Source organism: Nycticebus coucang, chromosome 22, assembly GCF_027406575.1.
Source record: "Nycticebus coucang isolate mNycCou1 chromosome 22, mNycCou1.pri, whole genome shotgun sequence".
Taxonomy (NCBI): Eukaryota; Metazoa; Chordata; class Mammalia; order Primates; family Lorisidae; genus Nycticebus; species Nycticebus coucang.
Window position 1 is genome coordinate 28,488,681 of NC_069801.1, and position 25,370 is coordinate 28,514,050.

The 25,370-nt window shown below is 49.4% G+C and overlaps 1 protein-coding gene across 2 annotated transcripts in view; it reads right to left on the minus strand.

Annotated features, from left to right (window-relative positions):
• The window catches only part of DLGAP3 (DLG associated protein 3), a 70,428-nt gene extending 50,931 nt beyond the window's left edge, over positions 1–19,497 (minus strand). Inside the window, exon 1 of one of the 2 annotated variants that reach the window (XM_053575157.1) lies at positions 19,298–19,497. The gene's annotated coding sequence lies outside the window, so the exon portion shown is untranslated. Of the gene's footprint in view, positions 1–15,420; positions 15,556–19,297 lie in introns of those variants that run through there. The other variant, XM_053575158.1, reaches the window with a different exon arrangement.
• Positions 19,498–25,370: the final 5,873 nt, after the last annotated feature.

Here is a 25,370-nt window from a genome sequence, read left to right on the forward strand (position 1 = left end):
AAAGAAAAGATTTAGTTAATGACTCACATTTCTCCACCCCCCACCTCACTGCTAAACACAATCGATGAGAAGGGAAAACAAGTGAGGAGGGGACTAATAATTCAATCCATCACCAAATTCTATGAATTTTGCTTCCTAAAGGATAGATGTACCCACTTTTTTCCATATCCACCCAATCATTGTTGGCTCACTTGTTAAAATTCATTCCCAACCTCCTTTTCCCTTTTCCAGCCTCCATTGTAATAAGGCACGTGAGTCAGTTTTGCTTAAAGATATATACCTAAAAAGTATGAGGGCTTCTGGGAAAGAGTTTGCCTTTGTGACCAAAGGGGTGATGCGTGTCAGCGTCATCCTATGTTCCCTTCCTTTTGGCTTGAGTACAACCACGATGGCCAGAGCTAGAGCAGCTGTCTTGCCACCACAAGAGAGAATTCTCTGCCTGGATAATTGCAGAGATGTTAGTCCTGACATCATGGAGCCACGGAACCAAAACAAGCAGTTGCCTTTCTTTAGTCCCAAATGTGGTAAAGAATAAACTCCTCATTTACACCACGGTTGGCCAGATTTTCTGTGGTCTTTGCAGAAGAAAGCGTCACTAATGAATCCAACTGTCCCTCAGAACATCATCTCCTGCCTGCTGGTCCCTCCCCACTTCCGTCTCCCCCTGCTCCAATCCAGATGATCATTTGGAAATGCAAATCTGATCATGTCCCTTCTCTGCTTGAAAGTCTTCATTGGTTTATTGATGTTCTTAGGATAAAACGCCTTAACCAGTCCAGCATGGCCTGCAGGGTCTGGCCCTTCCTACTTTTCCAACATCCTCTCACAACATGTTCCCCTTGCCTTCTCTGCTGCAGCCAGGCCAGTCTTTTGTCAGTTCCATGATCCCTCACATCACGGGGCCTATTCCCCCTATTGGGACAGCTTTTCCCACCCGCCTCTGCCTTGCTAACTCCTACACACCCTTCAGATCTCAGCCCAGTTGTTTCTTCCTCCGGGAAGCTTTCTCTGGCCTCCCTGACTAGGTCAGATCCCCCTGCTGTTTGCTCTCAAGGCACCATGTACCTGGCTCTTATATCGTTACCATTTTAAATTTATGTGATTCCGAGACTGTCTCTCCCACTAGAATGGAAGCTCCACGTAAGTGCGGGGATTTTATCCCTCTTATTCAATGTATTGTCCCCAGTCCCCAGATGCTTAGCACATGGCAGGTATCTGTTGAGTGAACATGATCCTACAAAGAACAAGATCCTTTCATTGAACAATATTTTATGTGATTCCCAACATTATTCCAAAGCATAGATAATATTGGCTTCTCCCAAATTTCAGAAGAAGAAACTGAGGCTTGGAAGGGCTAAGTGACCTGCCCAAGGTCACACTGAGAGTTGGTGTTAAAGCCAAAAGTAAAATCCAGTGTTGCCTGACTTCAAAGCCTTAACCTTTCTCCTACCTGTGCTGTAAGCCCAATGAAGTCAAACTTATTAAATGCCATTCTGAAGTGAACATGGTAATGAAAGTGAATCTGGTTTCTTAAAAAAAAAAAAAAAGCAAACAAACAAGTAAAAACATCTCACACATAACACAGCCTCCAGAGCTGACCAGACTGTGGCTTAACATTTTCCTCTGTGCAGTCAGCACTAAGTTTATACCAAGTCCAAGGTCAGGTAAGTACAGAAGAAAGGATGCTCCCTGAAGCCCTGTGACAACCCTGCGTACTAGTGTTATTTTCCCCTCTTCACTGCACCAGGTCATCTATCTACTGTCCCAGGACACAGAGAGCTGCCCAGATGGTGAACTCTCTGGGTCAAGGGAAGCAGCCACTTTTGCCACTGCCTGTGAATTGGCTGGGAATTGGGTAGTGAAGGAGTCTGGGAGGGTGCTGCATGTGACAAATTCTTCTCTGGTGTAGCTCAAATCTATCTGGGAATGGAAGAAGTGGCACAGATGCCGTCACCAAGAAATTACCCAATTTAGCACCAACTACACAATCCAGCAATTAGTTTCTTAAACCGGAACTTGCTGGGGGCTGCCAGGCTGGCGGGGCTGTTGTTACAAATCTCACTGGGAAACCAGCTGTGTAATTCGCCAGGAGGTTGTCACTGCCCCAAGCAATTACCTTCCAGAAAAAGAATGGAAAATGGGGGAAGGAAAAGGGCTGCCGAGGAAGGAGTCAGAGTGTTTTCTCTCCCTTTCCCCAGGGCCCTGCCCAGCCAAAACAGTTGGTTTTCCTTTCTGAGACGTAGGCAGTTCCCTGGATCAAAGCTGTTATCAGTGTGGATTCTTCCATCAGACTATGTGGACTCTTCCGTCAGACTATCTGGACTCAAATCTCTTTCCACTCACTTCCTAGTGTGTCTACTTGAGCAGGTGATTCACCTCTCTTAACCCATTTTCTATCTGTAAAGTGGGAATAATATTAGAGCCAACATCAGGCTTCTAATGATGCAATGATGACTGACAAAGTAAAGCTCATAAATCCCTTAGCACTGTTGCTGGCACAAGGTACATACAAATAAAGGTAGCTGTCATTATTTGCACTTTTACTTTTATTATTTATCCCATTGGTTCACAGTGTAACTTTGGGTAGGTCATTTAATCTCTCTGGACAGCCCTCTAAGACCAGAGGTACTCAGAGGGCAAAAGGTAAGTACTTCTTCCTCAAGATTGTTCACATCTGGGCACCCAGGGATCCAGGTGTGTTTGACAAAGGCCAGTGTCTCAGAGGTTGACACAAAGTGTTTCCTTGGGCAAAGATAAAGATTTCAAAAATCAAATATTAGCCGATTCACTCCTTCCGCAGGAAGCTGTCCGGGAGAGCTAGCTGTAGGCTGGACATGATGGTCTAGATAGCAGCAAAAGGGTGTAGTTGCTCTCTTGTTTGGGGTCAGCCCTATCCAGTCCCCCCATGGAGCCTAGGAGTCGCACCCACACCAGCTCCAACATAGCAGAACTGACAGCACATAAGGCCTGGAATTCATTTAGCTGCTGTCAGCCTGAGCTCCTTCAAGCCATGTGTATCCCTAGGATCTCAAAGTTTGGGGCTTTGCCTACCCACCCCCTCTCCCTGTGTTGCCTGAACCAGTATGGCCAGGGTTCTACCTCAGTTTCTCTGTCCAGCCCTGCACTACCCCCTGACCTGCCAATAGCTTGGGTGGCTGAGGCTGTGTGTGCACTGTGATGGGCTAGGAAGCCCTACACAGAGCTTTTGACCTAAAGATCGTACTTCTCATTACCTGCCCATGGATAGGCATCCCTCCCACAACCCCTTCCCTCTTCCTACATCCAGCTCTGCCTAAGCCCCCCGACCAATCTGATACTGGCTTTGCCCAGATGCCTCTGGCAGGATGTCTGTAGCTGGGCTGGTGCCCTAGTCCCTGGCCTTCCTCCACCCCATTACCCAGCCCCATAGCTGAAGACTCAGCCTGGCTCACCCCAATCTCAGCCCTTAGGACCCCAAGGAAAATCTTCCTTTTCCTACCCTCACAGCCCCAGAAAATGCAGCCAGGAGGAAAGAAGAACAGAATGGAAGGAAAGGAGGTTGCAATCTTCTTCATTCACCTTTATCACTTTATTTAATCAAGGGCTTAGGGCAGGAATTTTACAGAAAATGGGCTTACAGCTCCAAAACACTCGAGACATTTAGGCAGATACAAGTCTAAATCCATCTCCTGACCCACTCGACAGTGCTCAGCCTGTGAATAACCCGCACTACCTATAATCCTTTTGAAAATCCCACCTCAGGGGGCTTTGCACTTGATGTTCCCTCTGCCGGAACACTGTGCCCCAGATATTCCCATGGCTTCCTCTGTCTCATCTTTTGGGGCTCAGCTCAGAGTGGCCTTCCCTGACCACTCACTCTAACTAAGGTTGAGCCTTAACCCTAGGTACACTCTACATCACCCTGTTTTGTTGCCCTGATAGCAGTGACTGACCTTTGAAATTATTTTCTTTATTTATTACATGCTTATAGTATAACTCCTCTTAGTACATAAGCTTCCAAAGGGCAGGGGATATGTCTGTCTTGTGAGATGCAATATCTGGAGTGTCTAAAACAATGCCTGGCACTAACAGGTGCCTGAAAAATATGAATAAATGTCTTCCCTTGCTGCCCCCGGCCACTCTGCCCCTGGGCATGATGATAGCTCACAGAAAGCCCACCTACTTCCCTCTAAGTGCTTTGGAGAGCTCTGGAGGGTCAGGTATTAGAAATTCAGCCTCCAGGCAGCGTCTGTGGCTCAAGGAGTAGGGCGCCGGTCCCATATGCCGGAGGTGGTGGGTTCAAATGCAGCCCCGGCCAAAAATAAAAAACCACAAAAATAAAAAATAAAAAAAAAGAAATTCAGCCTCCAAACCCAGCCTTGGTCATCATGGGGTTCATCCGGCCTCTCCAATCGGTAGGTAAAGATGGCTTTTTTCCAGCCACACCTATTTTTGCCCCAGTTGTTCCCCTCTGCATAGTTCAGGAAAGGCAGTGGAGTGGGAGAGAGGAGTGAGAAGGGAAAAGGTGACCCCCCACATGCTGCAGAGAGAAATAACAAGGCAAAGAGGTGGGACCGCAGCGCTGAGCTGTAGGGGCAGAGCTGGGCGTCTAGCACCCCCCTCAGCAGATCTCGTCACTCAGACTTGCTGGGCCCCAACTTCTTTCCCTGTTGGGCATGTACCCAACAGTCACTGAGAGCAAAATTTGAACTTCCTCCTCCTCCAGGGCTCCCAAAGGCCCTTTGAGACATAATTCAGTCTGATCACTCTCACCCCTCCATGCCCCCTAACTGCAGCCAGCTCCAGCCCTTTCTCGGCTCTCTCTTCCCTTTCTGTCAACTGGATGAATTCTCAGGCTGTGCTGCCTTGTCGTATACACTCTCCCCTCTCCCAAGGTCCCCAGGAGTCTTCTTGGGGAAGACCATCCACAGCTGAGAAAGAAGATTCCCAGACCAGAATTTCCACAGGACCCAGTTAGGGGCAGCTGGTGACACAAACTGTGGCTTCTGGGTCTCAAGCTAAACTGAATCCACATCCCAGATCCACCACTTACTAGACATGTGGCCCTAAGGAAGTCTCTTCATCTCTTTCCAATTCAGTTTCCCCATTTTCAAATAGGAGCAAGAATCGTCCCTTTCTCATGGTGATGTCACAAGGATTGAGATAGTGCAAGTAAAATGCCCAGCACAGTGCTGAGGGTTTAGCTTTTGGTAACTAGGGAGACGCCACTTAAATGCGGGAGATCTAGAAACAGGGCCACTGAGGGGGTTTCTGAGACAGTTTGGGGCAGAGGCTGTAGCCATACTGGACTTGGGTTTGGATCAGAAATGAGTAGTCTGAGAACTCATTTGCTCACACACCTAGAAACTTCGGTTTGCCTGGGCTGCTTGTGAGGACCTCCCATACCTTGAACATACAGAAGACAGTAGAGCAGCCCTGGCGGCCAATGATGGTGGCGTCTGAGAAGACCAGAGGCCCTTAAGTTACAGACCTCAACGAAGCTCTGCAGCCAGAGCTGGTGGTCTCTTTTCCATCCGGCAAGAACAGAACTGGGTTCCACAGGGCCCCACAAAGGCTGGATGGTTCCCACCGTGGTGCCTCCTACCCCTCCGATCGGCCGGACCCTGCCCCAGACTCGGGGATGTCCAAACCTCTGCTCTCCTCTCTGGATTTCTGGGCTCAGCAGGAGAAAAGAGAGCTGGGAGATGCAGGGACACGGCAGGAGAGCACATGGGAAGAGGAAGCTACACAGATTCCAAGATCCCTTCATATGGATGACATGTCCTCCTGACTTCACCCTCTGATACCACTCAAGTGTACTCTCTTCCAAGAAGCCTTTTCTAAGCATGCCTTCCCCCATCAATCTCAGGACACAGCAGTCACTACCCCTCTTAGGATCCTATACCTCTACTTAGCACACTAGGGTCAATAGTTGTTTGCAGGCTGTGAGCTCCATGAAGGCCAGGATTCACGTGATCTATCTCTGTATGGCCAAACCTAGCATAAGGTGGTGCTCAGTGAGTTCGGGATCAGTGACTGAGCCTTCAAGTAACACCCCACAGCTGAGGCATAGGCAGAGGTGGGGAAACAGGAAAGGCAGGAAGACAATGACCCCTGAAGCTGGACCAGAGCTCCCAGCAGGCAGAGCTGGTCCTAAGCAATATGGTTTTCCTAAAGAGCTAGGAGTGTTCTGTCCAGGGAGGCATGCAATCGGAGGCCAGAGGACCACTTCGGAGAATGTTACAGAGTGGATTCAAGCGTTGAACACATTTCAGACCTGTGGGGTCTTTCAACTCTGAAGTCTAAGGCTTCACTCTTTGAAAGCCTACGACTGCACAGGCCCAGTGTCAAGAGTTTTAGATGCATTTTCTCATGTAACCCTCACAACTATCCTTTGCAGTAGGTGCTATTACTTCCATTTTACAGATGAGGAAATTGAGGCTTAGAAATATAAAGAAAATTGCCCAAAGTCACACAGGTAGTAGAAGAAGGATTTGAAACTGGGCCTGGGTCCAGGCCTGACACTCTAACCACTAAGAGACCAAGCCCCTGCCAAACAGAGTATGTCTAAAGTGTGTATCTCCCTAACCCAGCGGTTCTCAACATGTGGGTCACGATCCCTTTTTAATAATGAAAATACATTGCAGAATTAGGAAGGTTGAGAACCACTGCACTAACCAAACTGGTCTGATGAGGCCAACAGGTGGAGTCCAGTGTATCCCAACTCCTAGCTCAGCCTCAGGAAATCTCCACCTCTACTACCTCTCCCTCACTCGTGGCCATACACATTCCCAAGACTGTTCATTCACAAATTAACACACATATTCATCCAGAGCCAAAGTACACAGCCACAGAGTCATCCACACACAACTTACCTGGCATCTATCCTCACCTTCATCACATAATATACACAGATGCACATAAACTTGTTCCCACGAGCATTCACACACATGTGCATCGCTATCCAACAGATATTGATACTCATGTGCTGAACAGATACAAGACCTTAAATACATGTTTGCGTGTTTAACCCCATACGACAGATATACATGTTCATTTCACAGCACTTAGGCACCCATATCTACTCAATGTCATACACCAAATCCTCCCCCAATAACAACTTTACCCATTGTTCCCAGATCCAATATTAGGCCCAGGTGAGCAATGATGCGCCATTTCTCTGGGGCTGGCCAGGCAGTCCAGAGAGGGAAAGAAAGCTCAGCTTGCCTGTGATGGATGGAATTAATCTACTGAGCTGGAGAAACTAAATAATTAAATCCCTAATCACCCCCCAAGCCAGCCTAGGCCAATATAACTGAGGAAAGGAGGGGACTCAGAGGCCCAGACCAATATCCTAGACAGGTGGAGGGGCTTGGGAAGAGGGGCACAGACAGAACTCTCCAGGAAGGTACTCTGGGAAGAACTCCGGTCAGCAGGAAGGCAGGCAAATGGGGCTCTCCTGTGCCACAGACTCTCCCTTTCCACATGGAATGGTGCAGCTTGGGAAGGCAGCCCCCCACTACCCACTAAAACAGGGTTAGAGGAGGGATACTCTTCCCAATCCCAGAGCCCTCCCTGCCCTTCCTCAAGGTGAATCCTAGGAGTGTATGAAGACACTCAAAGTGCCCAGGACTGCGGCAGACAATGAGGCCTGCTCAAAGTGGAATAGACGTGGGACCAGTCAGGCCTTAGCCCATTCCTGGCCCCCAAAGAACAGGCTGCTCTCCCAGCCTGGCACAATGGCAGGGCAGGACCCCTCCGCACAGATTCACCTGCTGCCCTTAGGAGGTGGATCCAGCACATGGCTAACAGGCTGAGGATGGGAGGATGGGGCAGAGGCCTGGGCAGGGGGGGCTCAGGGAATCAGCCTGGGAACAGGCCCCTGTCCTATTGGCTGAAAAGTGGGTCATTTTCCTTTTGAAAAATAGTGAGAAAATGGAGAAGTAGGTCGGGCTCTTATCCCCTCAGCCCCAGGCACCATCCCCGACTTGCTGGGGAGGGAGAGAGAGGCCTACACATGGCAAAGCCCCATGTCCCCCAGGACCCTGGCCAGGGCCCCACAGAGCAGCAGGCCAAGGTCATCATTACTCAGGACACCCAAGGACATGCACACTCCGAGGCCAGGGCTGAAACACCAGCCCCACCCTGCCCTGGGGGCCCTGGGGTGAACTGAGCTGGGGTTGGACCAAGCTAGAGGGGCAGGGGCTCCAGCGTGCAAGACCCTCCAAGCCCCCTCCCATCCTCACGTCTGCTGTGATGCCTCCTCTCCTCTCTTCTCCTCCCTTTCCTCATCGTCCACGTGGGCAGAGTCGTTGCCATGACACCACGGGCAGGTGGGCGGCTCTGGCGGCTGTTCTGGCCCAACCCCCATGCTCACAGCCCAGGTGGGAGGGGAGCAGTGGCAGCACCCCGGCCCCTAGCCCAGATGAGAGAAGAGAGAGGCAGATGGCCCCCCTGCATCCCAGAATCTGAAAGGGGCTCTATCACTGACCTGGGGAATAAAGCAACCCAGGCTCGGAGGTCTGGAGAGGAACCTTCAAAGAGGCTAGCAGGCCTTGACCGCTCCCCTCCACCAGAGGTCAGGGAGTGGCACAGGGTAAGGAGTAACCACAACTCCCACTTCTGCCTCTTTTTATCCTCTGCTCTCCTCCCAGCTTTCCCCACATCCTGTGCCTTAGCCCCTTCCCACCAGCAGCTGATGGGTCCTGCCAAGGTTTAACCTCAGTTTCTCATTCTGCAACACAAGCTTAATTCTCCACGCTTTCTTGGGAGAATGGAAACAACAAAAGTGGAGACTCTCAGAAAAATTTCCCCACTGCTGCCAAGTCTCCAACTGTCTTCCAGAAGAAACTGACCCCTTTCCCCAGGTCTCGCACACATCTGAATTTACATGACCAGTAACTCCTAAACCCATACTTGGCTAAGGCAGCCACCCCACCAGGGGAGAGAACTCGAAGTGGAGCAGAAGAAGGGAAGGAGGGAAGAGGTGGGAGCAGATGTAGAAGCTGCCTGGGTGCGCTGTCCTGCCCCCACCACATCCGGCTTCAGGAAGTCTGGGCCCAGCCGGAGCTCCCAGGCTCGGAACTCTCTACAGCCACCCTCCTCCTCCCTCTCCTCTCCGGGTCCACACGCCTCTGAGTGTCTGTGGCTCTGATTTCCTAATGCTGTTCCCACTGTTCAGGATGATGCTCCCAACTCCTGTTCCCTAAGACAGGTGCCCTGCATGGCCGACGGAACGGGACCGCAGATACCCCTGTGGGGCAACCCCCTGCAGCCTGGCTGGCAGGGCTGAGCATATGTGGCATGGGGAGAAGACACAGCAGGAGAATGGCAGGCGGGGTCAGCTGGAGGGTGTCCAGCTTGCCATGGGCTGTTCATGACACACATACCACATGTACACAGATCGACACTTCTGCTTTCCTCCTTGGCTGGCTTTCCCCTAAACAGTAGATTTAACTAACTAGATATGTGCACATGTGTGTGTGTGCGTGCGTGTGCGTGTGCTTGTACACTGTGTCTCCTTTGCTCACCTCCACTGCCACTGTTTTAAGTCATCCTAAATCCTCGCCAGAGCTATTACAACGGGTTCCCAAAGGGTCTCCCAGCCTTGCATCTTGTTCTGCCTTGATCCTTTCTCCTCATTGGCTGCCAGCAATCTAAGATTTGTTCATTCAACAAATATGTATCGAGTGCCTACTCCAAGCCAGACAGATATAGCAATGAACAAAACAGATGAAGCTCTCATTCTCATGAAGTTGATATTATAGTGGAGAAAGAGGGATGATAAACAAATACATGAGCCAGGAGTGGTGGCTCACACCTGTAATCCTAGCATTCTGGGAGGCTGAGACTGGTGGATTTCTTGAGCTCAGGAGTTCAAGACCAGCCTAAGCAAGAGGGAGACCCTATCTCTACTAAAAATAGAAAAATTAGCTGGGTGTTGTGCCAGGTACCTGTAGGCCCAGCTACTTGGGAGGCTGAGGCAAGAAGATCACTTGAGGCCAAGAGTTTGAGGTTGCTGTGAGCTATGATGCTATGGCACTCTACCCAGGGTGACAGAGTGAGAATCTGTCTCAAAACAAACAAACAAAAAAAAATGAAATAATGATGATGGCAGGCACTGAAATAAAAGTAATAATAAAGTGGGGTGAGGAGACAGAATGACAAGGGGCTATTTAAGACAGACGACTGAGGAACTCTCTCCAAAAAAATGACTTTTGGGCTCTGCGCCTGTGGCTCAAGCAGCTAAGGTGCCAGCCACATACACCTGAGCTGATAGGTTCAAATCCAGCCCGGGCCCACCAAACAACGACAGCTGTCACCAAAAAATAGCCGGGCATTGTGGCAGGCACCTGTACTCCCAGCTACTTGGGAGGCAGAGGCAGGAGAATCGCTTGAGCCCAGGAGCTGGAGGTTGCTGTGAGCTGTGATGCCACAGCACTCTACCCAGGGTGGCAGCTTGAGGCTCTGTCTCAAAAAAAAAAAAAAAAAAAAATGACTTTTGAGGGCGGCGCCTGTGGCTCAGTGAGTAGGGCGCTGGCCCCATATGCCGAGGGTGGTGGGTTCAAACCCAGCCCCAGCCAAACTGCAACAAAAAAAATAGCCGGGCGTTGTGGCGGGCGCCTGTAGTCCCACTGCTCAGGAAGCTGAGGCAAGAGAATCGCGTAAGCCCAAGAGTTAGAGGTTGCTGTGAGCCGTGTGACGCCACGGCACTCTACCCGAGGGTGGTACAGTGAGACTCTGTCTCTACAAAAAAAAAAAAAAAAATGACTTTTGAGCAAAGACCTGAAAAAGGGGAGGAAGTGAGTTGCTGGGTATCCCAGAGAAGAGCATTTCAGGCTGAGGGTAAATGCAAGCACAACAGCCTCAAGGTGGGACTGTGCCCTTTATGGAATAGAAAGGAAACTCATGGGCGGCGCCTGTGGCTCAGTGAGTAGGGCGCCGGCCCCATATGCCGAGGGTGGCGGGTTCAAACCCGGCCCCGGCCAAACTGCAACCAAAAAATAGCCGGGCGTTGTGGCGGGCGCCTGTAGTCCCAGCTACTCGGGAGGCTGAGGCAAGAGAATTGCTTAAGCCCAGAAGCTGGAGGTTGCTGTGAGCTGTGTGACGTCATGGCACTCTACGTGTGGCAAAGTGAGACTCTGTCTCTACAAAAAAAAAAAAAAAAGAAAGAAAAAGAAAGGAAACTCATGTTGGAGTGGTCTCCGAGATCAGGAAGGAAATTGGGGGCTATTTCACATAGGGCATTCACATCACTCAGACCCCACTTAAGCACTTTGGATTTCACTCCAAGTGAAATGGGAGGCCACTGGAAAGGCAAGACCTCATGCTACTCAGGCTGCTTTTTAGGGGAAAGTCTAAAGATGAGGGATTGGCAAGGGTGGAAGTAGGAAGACCAGTTAGGGTATTTCCTGTCACCGAAATACTTTTTCCCACAGTTGCCCACCCAGTAAACACCTGTTCAATTGTTAAGTAAGCCTCAGTTCAAAGGCTTTCCAAACCTCTTCATCCCCACTCCAAAACTAACCCTCTTTAGGTCCCCACTGTTCCCAGTGGGGAACACTTACATGCACCACCTTCCTCAACACTCTCCTTACTTTCAACCTCTCTAGATTATAAGTTATGTGAGGTCAAAGACTATCCCTAGTGTCCCAGTATATGGCACATTCGGGCATAAAATCAACATTGGCTGAATGAAGGGCTGCATTGGACCAAGCACATGTGATGGGGAAGGGATTGTCTGCAGGCTGTCGGTAACCTGGGTGAGTGCGGTGCACAGGTATATGGCCATGGGGTGCAATCAGGCCAGTGTAAGCACATGCCCACAGATTTCCAGATGCTCTGTTCAGGTATACGTGTATATTAGCACGTGCATGCACAGCGACAATTCCCTGTGCTGGTATATACCCTCCTGTATGCACATTTTAGTAAGTGAACCTATGTTGATACCTGCATGCTATGGCATAGACAGGTAACATACACATATCCATGAATGCACATACTGCCACGTGTCCCGTATGTGGGAGTCTATGCACACCCTTGGGCCTCTCTTAGAGCCCCTACCACTTTCATCCACTAAACCCTACTTCTTCATGATTTTTTGAAACTTCTATAGCCAGTGTTTAAGCCCCTACACTCTCTCCCAACATACACTCCTGAGCAACACAGCATCCAAACAGCCTTGAGCCTGGATCCCTTATGCAGCTGCCCCGAAGGCCTGTACAGGTTTTCCCTCAGCAAACTCCATTCACATAGATGGTGGCAGAGAACAGCCGGCTCCTGAGGACACGGGAATTTGAGAGACCTTAAAGAGCCTACTTTCCGGAGAAGAGCCACAAAAGCATCAGGGTGGATCAAGTGTAAGCTGGTGGGAAAACAACTTTTGAGTACCCTATAATTCTTGAGAACCAATCTCTCTTGCTCTCTTTCTCTCTCTCTCTTTCTCTTACAATTATTCATGAGTATGGCTCAATTTATGTACAAATATTCACAGGTTGTTAATCTATGTGTTTATAAATATGACCCACATACATGATCATAAGCATGCTTACACTCACATACATGCATTACGAGATAAGCACACCACACAAACACACAGGTTTAATCAATCATCTTCACAGTCACTTATACACACAGGTGCATACCTAGTAATACACACATATGCAAATGTATACATGTGTCCACAATTACACAAATAAATGTCCTTACCCATACATACAACAAATTCATACATACTTTTGTACATATACACAGTCATTCGCCCACTCACAGGAAGTATACATGCATGTATATTCTGGAGCTGTAGGTTCTGCAGAGATACCCAACACGCCCCTCCTCATGGTTTCTATCCTGTCCACAAAGCCAGGAGTCCATATTCTCTCCAAGTATAACACAAGTTTGCATTTTCTCTCTCCTCTTGCTAGTCTTCACTTCTCCATTTGAAAAGTTGTTCCTATTATCAATAGACTATGTCCCATTCCTGGATGCATCCTATGCCCACCCATTGTCAGAAAGAAACAAAAATCCATTTTAAAAAGGGCTCCAAAGTTCCCTTGTCCCACGTCTGGAAAAACCAGTATTTCCTGAGACAACCTGGGTGGGAGCAACAATGAACAGGTGCAACTTGGAGTAGGTTCATCTCTTCCTGCCCCATATGTACAACCCCTTAATTCTAAAAAAAAAAAAAAAAGGCAATTCAGGAGAAAAATCAAGCCTACAGTCCTTCCTCCCAGTACCTTTTGGTATGATCCACCACTCTCAAACTCTAGAACAGTTACTGGTTACTGGGGCGGGGAAGAAACAGTAAGGAAATTATCTTGGGCTCTAAAACCTCCTAGAATGCCCCTCTTCTTCCCTAGAGGGCAGCTTCATGATGTTCGGTGAACCCCTCCCTCCTTAGCCTGAAGGCCTTGCCTAGGGAGAGGGTAGACCAGGAGGCTTTATAAATATAAAGAGGGTCACCTGGGCTCAAAATAACAAAAAAAGCAGTATTTAAAAACAGGAGCTGGGTAGGGAGCAGGGAGGCAAGCTGCAGACACCTCCTGGCAGGGAAGCAGCTGCTAGAACACTGGATCATGAATAGCAGGACTCTCCAAGGGGCCAGGGAGAAGGGGGTGGACTTCCAGCATTCCATGTGGGGGTGACTGCTTCAGGCAGTAGCAGCAGCTCCAAAGTAAAGTCTTATCAAATCTGTTATGTAACCAAGGGAGCTGAGTAGAGCACAAACACCTCCCCTCCCCAAACAGGCACCCACACCCACACCCACCACCTCCCAGCACCCACAGCATAGGAAAACTCAGCTCCTCCCAAGCAGCTAGAGAAGAGAGAAATCATTTTGATGAGCTACATCGAAAACATGATGGGTGAGGGGCTCCTTATTAACTAGAAATCACATCTGGCAAGGAATGAACTGGTCCAATTTGGAGTCCTTAGATAACTCTCCCTTTTCTTGAACTCACCGCCACACCCAGTTTTTGCCCAGCACTCTCTGGAAACTCTCTCCTTCACCTCCCTCCAAGAAGAATCCCATTTGAATATTTGATTGTGCCCTTGGGGATGGGAGACGAAGCTGCCATCAACCTCTCCTGCCTGTTGTTCCCCCAGTCTCATCTGCATGTCCTGACATTTGGCTCTCGTCCCCCTGGGATGACAAGGGAAGGGACCTGGAGAAATAACTCCTTTCTCTATTCTCTTCATAGTTACAAAGTCAATACGTAAGAACCCAGATAACTGATATGACCCTGACCCTAGGTCAGTAGGAAAAAGATATCTGAGGGAATGCAGGATTGAAATCCAGACCTCACCCCCCAATTTGAATATTTTTTTACTCTCCCAGATCTTCTTCTTTTCCCACTGCCCTGTCACCAGTAGCCTCCTCCTTCACTTCTCCAAAGCACTGAACAACCCCACCCACTCCTTTAATCCTTTGCTTGGAAATGTTCCTCTCCAATAAAGGTCTCTCCCAAATGCTGCTCTAAGATGAGGTTGGGAATGGGCAGAGCACAAGACAGGCTTGAAGACTATCTCAGCATTCCATGTCCTAAATTTCAAAGTATAGTGGACAGGGGTATAACAAGTGATCAATCAAGTTCAGTCCTGAACTTCTGAGCTCCATCCACCCAGGCCTAACCAAAAAGATCCAACTTCTTTTTATCCAGAACTACCTTGAACCTGAATTTCTGGGACCCAGTAGGAGAAAGGCTGGTGCCTGTACCTCTGAGCTTAGTGCCTGCACTAAGAGCTATCCCAGGGGAAGAGAGATCACAGCCACAATATCATCCTCCATCTCTACCCCCACACTAACAGTAGGATGACTTTGGAAAGGAGAGGGGAAACTGAACGGGGAAAGGAGAGAGGGACTGCTTTGGGAAAGGGTTCCCAAATACCACCAATAACTGTGAGGCCTAAAGTAAGAAGGAGGACCCCAGACTATATTTCCATCCAGGGACTCTGCCCTTGGAAAATGGGTCATCTGGGAGAATTTTTCTAGGGAGCCCTCCCCATTCCCCAGCCGCCTTTTCACCATCTGGTCCGAAAGAACCCTCATTCAGCACTTGGGACAGCTCTGAAGGAGCAAATACCCTCCGAGTCCCATTCAGCACCCAGGACAGTTCCCAGCAGCACTCCCGGCCCGGTTACTGGAAACCCAGGATGCCTGTAAGGAGCAGGCTTATCCCATCACGCACCCTCTTCAGAACAGAAGCCCCTCTCCCCCACCCCTCCCACTATCTTGCTCATCCACCAGGGACACCTGATACCCCTCCCTTCCCTCTGTGTCCCAAGAGAGGAAAGAAACCCAGACACCGGGCTTCCCTGAGGAAGCCTAGAGAGAGGACCCCACCCACCTCCTTTCAGCCCAGAGCCTCTCAACGCCACTCACAGCTGGCTCTAAAAACCACTTTTCTTCTTAACCACCACCCCAAAAATAAAAGAAATACTCACGTGGGGGCTCCCAGCCCTGTAGGCAGATGTGGTGGGGGGAGGCAGAAAGAGGTAGCTCCCCACACCCTGTTCTGAGCCCCCTTTCTGAAGGAGCCAGCTCCCATCTGGACTGGGGGGAGGAGAGACATGTGGAAGCACTGAGGGGAGGGGAGAGGGGAGGAAACAGGAGCGGGGGACCGCGGGGCGAGGGTGTCGGGATGGGGGCGAGGGAATCCTTTTTAATTTCATTCTCTCCCCATGTCTACATCAGCCCTGCAGGCTCAGCTCTTTAATATTTACACACAGGAAGAGGAGAGGATGAGAAAGAACAGAGAGTGAGGGGGCAGGGGCTACCTGAGCTCAAAGGGCACAGAGGCAGGGGCCTTTGGGAGATGCGACCTTGGGCCCCCCACACCATGCCCAGCCCACTCCCATTCTGATACTGGAAGGGAGAAGAAGGAACCCTGGGACCATTCTGTCCCTTTGTTAACAAGTCACTTTGAAGCTGCATCAGAAAAAGATCAGATCCCCACCCACATACCTGGACACCCCCACAAACCCAGATTTCTTGGGTGCCTATGTACAGATTGTAGAGGCAGTATTCACACACAAGCATGATCCGATGCTTTGAAGCATGACTGCCTGTGTACATGTCAGCCAGCATGTACAAGTTTACACAAGCATGTTCCATATGAACTCACATGTCAACAGCGCATGCAATCATATGCAAACCTGTGTAACCCTGTGTGTAAATAGCCCACAAGTCAGCTCCCCCAACCTCCCCAACTATAGTCCCAGGGACGAGACTCCCACCTCCCCAGACTCTCATTCCCTGGCCCCTTCCTCACAGCCTCACTTTTCCTGTCTGTGACATGGGAAGAAGGGCTGGTGGGAAGGAATGCTGCATCCAGCCCAGGAGCCTGACAAGTTATTACCAGCGATGAGCTGGCAGCTCGTTACCATAACGATGGTGCCACCACCTCACCCCAGCTCAAACCCAGACTCCCCAGACAGCAGGAGGCCCGCTGAGCCAGCAGCCTTCAGACTGCAAGGCGGGGGGGGGGGGGTGAATAAAGAGAGAACCAAGACATAATGCTTGCATAGTGGAGGGTACACAGCTGTTCTTCCAACCCCCCACTGAGAGACAAAGCTTTGAATCTACCAAGTGGGAATAAAATCAGAATCTGGGAAGATTTCCTGACCATTGGGGATAGTAAGACAGTGAAAGGGGTCTTTGATAGCCCCTCTAGACAAAAGCTTTTGTTGTTATTTGTTCTCTTCATCACCTGACTTCCAGAACCTAAAAGCCAACCAAATAGGAAGCCCCTCCCATAATTGCAGTCTCCCCACCTGTAAAATGGGACAATCATTTTATCAGTTGCCTCAGACTTCTGAAAGATTTCATTGGAAAGGGTTTAGGGTTAACTACAGACCCTTCCAAAATCAGACAAGTCCCAGAAGTTTCTCTACTCATCAGGAATCCAATAAGGTAAGCAATTGTCAGTCCAGCTAGAGGCAAAATGCATCAGAAACTGGGTGGGATGAAAGAAAATGAGCTCTGCCAGCTCCAGCCTCAACATCAGCTGGAAGAGATGATGTTAGGTGCCAAGCAGCCACTGAAAGCAGGCACCGGCACAGAAGAAAGTCTGGGAAAGTCTGTAGCAGCTCCAGCCCCTCACCAGCTGGAATCAAGACAAGCCCATAGCCTTCCCCAGAAATATCTGTAGCTGCCTCTCTTTGGAAAGGGATTTCAGGTTGAAGGATTTATAGCCTTAGGCTTACTGAGTCTTCATTTCTTTTCCCCAAGTACCCTATGTTCAGCTCTGACAGGGATGGGGGGAGTTCAGGAATAGAAGGCAACAGGGAGGTTGGAAAGTTCCTGGGTTAGACCCACAAATTTTCTGTGTGACCTTGGGCAAGTCCCCTCCCTTCTCTGGGCTTCAGAGTCTCCAATTTGTAATTAAGAGGCTGGACGAAGTTAATTCTAAAGTTCTTCCCCTGGCCATCATTCTATAGCTACATGCAATCTTACTCCCTGGATGTGAGCCCCCTGGCAAAAAAAATGCAGTGGGTACTGCCTGCCAGATCAGTGGGGCAGTGGGGGTTGGGGGTGCGGGGGCTGTATTTGAGGCTGTTCAGCCTATGTTCATGTTCCTTTTAGAAACACCTGCCACCCTAGCCCTCCCAGCTCCCTTTTTAGACCCTGATTCACTGCCAACTCACGAAGCCTCTCTCTCCCCTCCTTCCTCCCTTTTCCCCCCTCTCTCTTTTAGGCATTGGCAGCTAGGTACAGAAGTAGCCCCAGCATTCAGCTAAGGTGGAGGTAGAAGGCAGTGCCCCTAGGGTCAGAGCCAGCACACCAGAGAGTACCACTGTCAACCTTGGCCCAGACAAGCTCTTTGAGTCACCAAAAGACCTGGGTTAGAGTCCTTCTATACCACTGACTAGTAATATGTGATTGTGGGAAATGCAATCCATTCTCTCAAGCCTTAACATTCTCATCTGTAAATTGGCATTATATTAGCTTGAACCATGTGAAACTGCTAGTTTTGTAAAAAAAAAAAGTTGAACATTAACAATTTCACAGGACTCAAACTGCCCTGTCTGCTTCCCACAGCCATTGGGAAAATAAGAAGAGTTGAAAGGGGAGCATTTTCAAAAGCTTGGGGTTAATAAAAAGGCATTATTATTGTTATTATTATTATTATATCTTAGAGCTTAGCACAGACGCACCCAGAGCCAGTGGATTGAACCAATGACCCAGAACTTGGAGATTTGGGGCTTGGAAGTCTGGGAGAGTGCCACCTGCTCTGATGACTAACAGGGCAGACGCTTCCACCTGGCCTCCTCAGCTCCTGACTCTAAAAGGCCCTCAGTGAAACATTACTGAGATGACACAAGTTCCTGGGCCCCAAGAAGCAGCAGTACACACGCGCACACAACTCTCCAGTGCACTTCAGACCCTGCCACCACCAGGGGCCTCAGCATGCAGAAAGGACATGACCCTCGCATCACAGAGAGTTATACCCTCCTCCCCAAGGTAGGCGAAGGTGGAGACCAAGGTGGGGAGTGCCGTGGAGCGCCTGCCTGAGTCGGAGGTGAGGAGGCTCTGGGGAAGGGGAAGATGATCTGACCTCTGAAAAGTCTCCTTGTCCCCTGTCCCACCAGGAATTGGGGGATGGGGAGAGAATAAAGCACGGGTGTGGGTGATTCAGAGTGAACTCTGCTCAGATATGTTCTCACACAGCCAACACACAGTCACACAGAACACAGATGCCGGGACCCACTCACAGAGACCGAGTCACGCGGGCACACATGCATCCATTCACACACACACACACTCGCAGAGACATGCACAGGCACACTCACTCACATGTCCACAGATGCACACACAGGAACACCCTCCACACACACACTGCATACGCTCATTAACACGCGCGCTCGCTTGCCCACAGTGACACACACAATCACCCACAGACTCACACGGTGACACAAGCACAGAGTGACACGCACTCACGTTCACACACCTGCAGAGGAAACTTCTCTCCGGATCTCCCCAACATCACGACTTCACCCCACAACCAGCTGGCTACTCCCTCCCAGACCCAAGCCTCCAGCCGGGCAAGGGCCGCCCCCCGCAGCCCCCGCGGCTCTGGCCGGGAGGGTAGGTGCTCGTTCCGCGCGGTCCCGGGTCCGCCCCTTGGGTCAGGCCCACCTGCCTCCAGGCCAGGGCAGGGGCGGCCGAAGAGGCCCAGCCCCTCCCCCTCCCGGGGCCGGAGCAGAGGCCGCCCGAGCCCGGGGCGTGGGCGGCACTGGGGCCGCAGCCCGGGCGAGCCTGGGGGGCGCCGCAAAGGGCACAGCAAGCACAGCCGGGTCCCCACCCCTCCACGCGGCTTACCTGGCCCAGCTCGGGCTCCGGCCGGTTACATGGTGCCGGCGGCCCGGGCCGGGGGCGCTGCGGCGGCGGGCGGGCGGGCAGGGACCGGGGCCCGGCACTGCGGAGCCCCCAGCGGAGGGGCCGCGCCGGCTGCGGAGCCCCGAGCGAGCGCCGAGCGGCAGCGGGCGCGGGAGCGGGAGGCGGCCAAGCCACGGAGGCTGGATTTCCCGGGGACCAGGAAGGGGAGGCGGGGGGATCCCGCCCGCGCGCTCCGCCCCCGCCCCCGCCCCCGCGCAGGGCGGCCGAGCCGAGCGCCGGGGAGCGGGAGGGGGACCGAGCTCCCCGCCCCCGCACCGGACCCGGGAGGGCCGAGGTCGCAGGCGGCTGGCGGCTGCCTGGGTCCTCGAGGAGCGCCCACCTCGCTGAGCGACAGCGCTGGGGAGGCCCAGCTTGGGAGTGCCAATAAGCTCTCCCTCCCCGGGGACCCCCGGGTCAGGGTCCAGCGGGGACCCAGGGATGAGCACACTGAGTGTCGCGGCCACGCACAGCTGACCCAGGCACAGGGATCCGAGCCCAGAGGCGTGCGGTTGGGGACCAGTCACCCAGCCTCAGAGACGAGATCTCGCGCCCCACCGAGGCACAGTCACGCCCTGAATGTCACACACGGCCCCCAGGCACGTCTCCTTAGGAGACTCTCCTTTGGGTTTCCCGGTCTGCCCCCCGACTTCAGCTCCTGCCCTCGGTTCAAGGAGCTTCCCCTCTTCTACCCCAGCCCCTGCCAGGGTGGGGCGCTGTGCCCGGACTCAGAGCCGCTGGCAGGCGTTCCCCACCCACAGTCCGCACAGACGAGGCATCCCCAGTGTGGAAGGTGAACTCCGCTACACCTGCCGCCTTGGCTGGGGCCCCCACCGTGCCCACTGTGCCCGCCCACCTCTGGGCCCTCAGCGGTTATGCCGTGCGGGGGCGGGGTGGGAGAAGGGGAGGGGACTGTCCGAAGCACAGCTGGAGGCTGCAGAGCCTGGACACAAGCTGCAGGAGCCAAGAGAGGCGGAGAGCTGACTGCAGCAGTCCCTGGCTTGAATCCTTCTTGGCGCCCAGAGCTATGCTGTAATGGGGGGGAGGGGGCCTCGTTGGGGAAGCCGCAGGGGGAGGGGCTGAAGATGTGGGGGAGGGGTTCTGGATTTTGCCAGGGTGAACGTGAGGGAACACTGCCTTAGACGCTAAAAGTTAGGGTTGGAGGGTAGTGGGCACCCTTAAAGCCCACTTCCCTCCTGTATCTTTTCAGGTCTTGAAAACTTGGGGTGGCCAGGTGTGGGTTAGGGAGGCTTAACAGACTGTCCATCTCTCTAGGGACAGAGCTTAATCATGCAGTGCCCCCCAACAACTCCCTTCAGTCTGTTGTATGCCTCTCGTTCTTCTCCTTGTATAAAGGGGAAACCGAGGCACAGAAAGTCCAAGCCACACGCCCAAAAGAGCTAGAAAGGGAGCAAACCAAGCCTTCCTTTCTTCAGGAATATGTTTGAAGATGCAACATTACATAAATGATATAAAGGGAGTTGGAGAGCCCTTCTCTCAAGGGAAACCCAGGAGAGAGATTAGCAGATTGACCAACTATTCTGCTGCCCAAGGCTACTTCATTGTCCCTTCAATCATGAGCGAGGATTGCAGACCATTCCCAGCTCAGGGTTCAGCCAAGAGCAAATGTCAGAGAAAGTAAGATACAAAGTTGATCCCAGGAACCCACTTTAGAACTGAAAGAAACATCTCTCATCCTGCAGTGCATCAGAACAGCCATCATATAGGATGCTAAAAGGCACCATCATGTTTTCTCATTTCTAAGATGTGTGTTTTATAAACTATTCTGAAGCTAGAAAGCATCTTACAATGAATGGGGACATTCGATACAGTTTTCTACTTTTCTCTTAGAGGTGTTATCAAAGAGTTTGGGTGTGTTTTAAAATCAAGAACACAACGCAGTTTTCCTTTGTTCATTCAATAACCATTTACTAGTTGTATGTGGCACCTTGCTAGCCTCTTGGGGGCACGTAGACTAATCAGACAATCTTACCTTAAACAGTGTTCTCCCATTAGCTCTTATCCAGTGATTAATAAGGGAGATGGAGATGTAAACGAATAATTACTATCAGGGCTAGTTTCATGGGATCAGTGACTGTGTGTTGTACAGAGCCCTACATATAAAAGGGCCTCACTCTTGGTTTAATGCTCTGCTGTCATTGTCTTGAATTTTGGGGGGTGGGTGGACAGAGTCTCACTCTGCTGCCCTGGGTAGCGTGCCCTGGCATTATCATAGCTCACAGCAACCTAAAATTCTTGGGCTCAAAAGCTCCTCTTGCCTCAGCTTCCCAAGTAGCTGGGATTACACGTACCCATCACAGCACCTGTCTAGTTTTTTCTATTTTTAGTAGAGATAAGGTCTCACTCTTGTCTCAGGATGGTGTAGAATTCAGGTGATCCACTCGCCTCTGCTTCCCAGAGTGTTAAGATTACAGGCATGAGCCACCACACCCAACCAGTGTCTTGAGATTTTTAGTAATTTTTGACTAGCACTCTGGGAGGCTGAGGCGGGTGGATAGCTTGAGCTCAGGAGTTCCAGACTAGCCTGAGCAAGAGTGAGACCCTGTCTCTAATAAAACTAGAAAAACTAGGCATTGTGGAGGGTGCCTGTGGTGCCAGCTACTCGGGAAGCTGAGGCAAGAGAATTGCTTAAGCCCAAGAGGTTGAAGTTGCTTTGAGCTATGCTGCCACAGCACTCTACCCAGGGTGACAGAGTGAGACTCTGTCTCAAAAAATACATAATAATAATAGTAATAATAATAATTTTTGAATAGGGAGACTCAGTAAATTATAATTGCTATATTCCGTGTTTTAATAAAAGTGGACATAGAACACTTTTAGAGTCTAGAAGCAATGGCCAGCTCTTCCTAAGCAAAGAAGGCAGTCAAAGAAGCACAGAGGAGGCCTTTGAATAGAGTTTCAAAGATTGGGAGAGAGAATTTCAGGTAGAGAGTCATACACGTGCAAAGACAGTGATTTATCAAAGTGTCAATCAAGCAACAGGACAGGCTAGGTGCTTTGGTTGATCCTCCCACTGAAAACAGGACAAATGACCAAAAAATAGATAAAATATTTTTAATCTTCTTAAATTTATCAATGTACAAGAAAATAAGAATGATTCCACCCAAAATCTAAATAAAGACAGAACCTGAGAAGTAAGCAGAGCACCGAAGCTAACTTTAGCCTTGGGAACTGTGATAGATTTGTTGCAAAAAGGCACCAATTCTCCACTTTCCTTGAATCTATGTCCTTTGCCCTGTGACTTCATAATTCCCTACCTCTTGAATCTGGGTGGACTTGCTTTGGCCAATAGAATGTGAAGTAATGGTGTCCCAGATCCAAGCCTAGGCCTCAAGAGACACGCATATTCTGCTCTTTCTCTTGGTCTCCTGCCTCCACTGTGAGAGCAAGCCTGAGATGGCCTGCTGGAGGATGAGGGACAAGATGGGAGAGAGTAATAGCATCCCAACCAGCTAAGACCATTGTACACCAGACAACAGGTGACCCCAAACATGTCAGAGAGTTCAGCTAAGAACAGCAGCGATATCTACACATACCTGACCACAGCTGATGCAGACACATGAATGAGAAATACCAGTTTGAGGCATTTATTAACTGAGAAAGACCAGTTAATAAAATGCTTATTAACCGAAGCCATTGAGTTTGGGTATGGTATGTTATGCCACAAATTGTGGCAATTAATAATGGATACAGGGGCATTTGCTTCAGTTATCATGATCTCTTGGGGCATAAGAGAAAGAAGATAAAACTCAGAATCTGCTCACAATGGTCAGATAAGCCCCTGCGTAAACTTAGAACTCCAAAGGGCTATACTCTGAATCTGCAGAAAAAGTAGGAAAAAAAAAACTTCACCCTACCCCTACCTCTAGGAAATTGCAAGAAAATCACATATTTTGAACCTGGGCAATAATAATGGGTGTGTGAGGAGAGAATCACCTCTTTGAGTTTACAAGTTAGACCTCAAATCATATGCAGCCAAATTCACTGTACCTAAGTGATCTGGAAAAACTCAAACCAAGAATTTAGTGTGAAATTTTCCCAGACTGGTAGTGCCTCAGGTACCTGGCAGAAGCAAATGTTTTGTTAGGGGATTTCATCTCTGGTTTCAAATAATTTCCACAGATAAAGTTCCATAGAAAGGAAATAACTTACAGTTAACATCACTGAACACACAAGGAAACACAGCACCATAAACCAGAACCAGCATGGTGATAAATTTTAGGTGTCAACTTGACTGAGTTAAAGGATTCCCAGATAGTGCAAAGACATTGTTTCTGGGTATGTCTGTGAGGGTGTTTCCAAAAGAGGTTAGTATTTGTATCAGTAGACTGAGCAAAGATTTGCCCTCACCCATATGGACAGGCATCATCCAACCCAGGGAGGTCCCAGATAGAACAAAAATGGCAGAGCAAGAGCAAATTCGCTCTTTTTCTTGAGCTGAAAACATTCATCTCCTGCCCTAGGACATCAGAGTTCCCTGGTTCTCAGGGCTTTGGACTCAGACTGAATTACACCCCAGACTGTCCTGGACTTTTAGCTCTCGGTAGCATAGTGTGGGACTTCTCAGCCTCCATAATTGTGTGAGCCAATTCTCATAATAAAGAGAATATATCTATATAGACTCCTATATATATCTATATATCTCCTATATGTCTATATAGTATTTAGACTATTGGTTCTGTTTTTTTAGAGAACCCTCCCTAATAACAACCAGCAAATACAACAAGAAGTAGAAACATACCTGTAAAGAGGTTAACTATTAGAATTAGGAGACACACGCCTTAATCCTAGCACCCTGGGAGGCCAAGGTGGGTGGATTGCCTGAGCTCCCACAAGTTCAAGACCAGCCTGAGCCAAGAGTGAGACCCCCCCTTCTCTAAAAATAGCTGGGTGTCGTGGCGGGTGCCTGTAGTCCCAGCTTCTTGGGAGGCTGAAGCACAAGAGTTGGCGGTTGCTGTGAGCTGTGACTCCACGCACTCTACCAAAGACAACAAAGTGAGATTCTGTCTCAAAAAAAAAAAAAGAATTAGAAGATACACAATATAACTATGATTTGTATTATTTGGAGAAAAAAATAATCTTGCTGCTTCAGTTTATTTTTCTTGTCTTACTGTGCTGGCTGGGTTCTGAAATACGAGGTTGGATAGAAGTGGTGATGGTGGGTCTATTTGTTATGTTCATATCTTTAATGCTTCTGACATTTCTTCTTTAGGATGATAATTATTGTAGGATTTATGGAGACCACTCTTGATCAGGTAAAGGAAGTTACACTTTATAATTTACTAAGAGTTTTAGTCAAAGGTATGATGAATTTAGTCAAAGCCTGTTTCTTCATCTTTTGACATTACCTATAATGTGATCAATTACATTTAGAGATTTTTCCCAGGATTAAATTTTACTTTCCTGGGATAAACCCAATTTACTCACGGAGCATTATGGTTTATTTCACATATCTCATCAGATTCAGTCTGCTAATATATTGTTTCTTAAGTCTGCATCTATACACATATTAATACATAAAATGCACCTGAAATTTTTCTCTCTTTGCTAGCTAGAATTTGATATCTATGTTATTCTAACCTCCTGACATGAGTTGGGGAGTATTACCTCTTTTCCCTTTCACTGAAAAAGTTTGTGTGAGGTTAGAACGATCTGATATTTGTAAGGTTGGTTAAACACATCTCTAGAACTGGTGTTTTCTTTCTGAAATGATTTTTTTTGCTATTGTTTCTATTTCATTAACAAGTCTATCTAAAGGACTAGTTCAGCCTCTCTAATTTTTATTTTTTTAGTCACTTCTAATAAGTTACATTTGTTAAGGATATGTCTATTTTATCTAAGTTTTCAAATAGATTGCCATAAAGTTGTTGACAAAATTCTCTTAAAATTTAAATCTCTGCTTCATCTGTAATTATGTCTCCCTTCATAATATTTCTTTGTATCTTCTCTCTTTTTCTTGATTCACATTGTCAGAGGATTGTCTATATTTTAATCATTT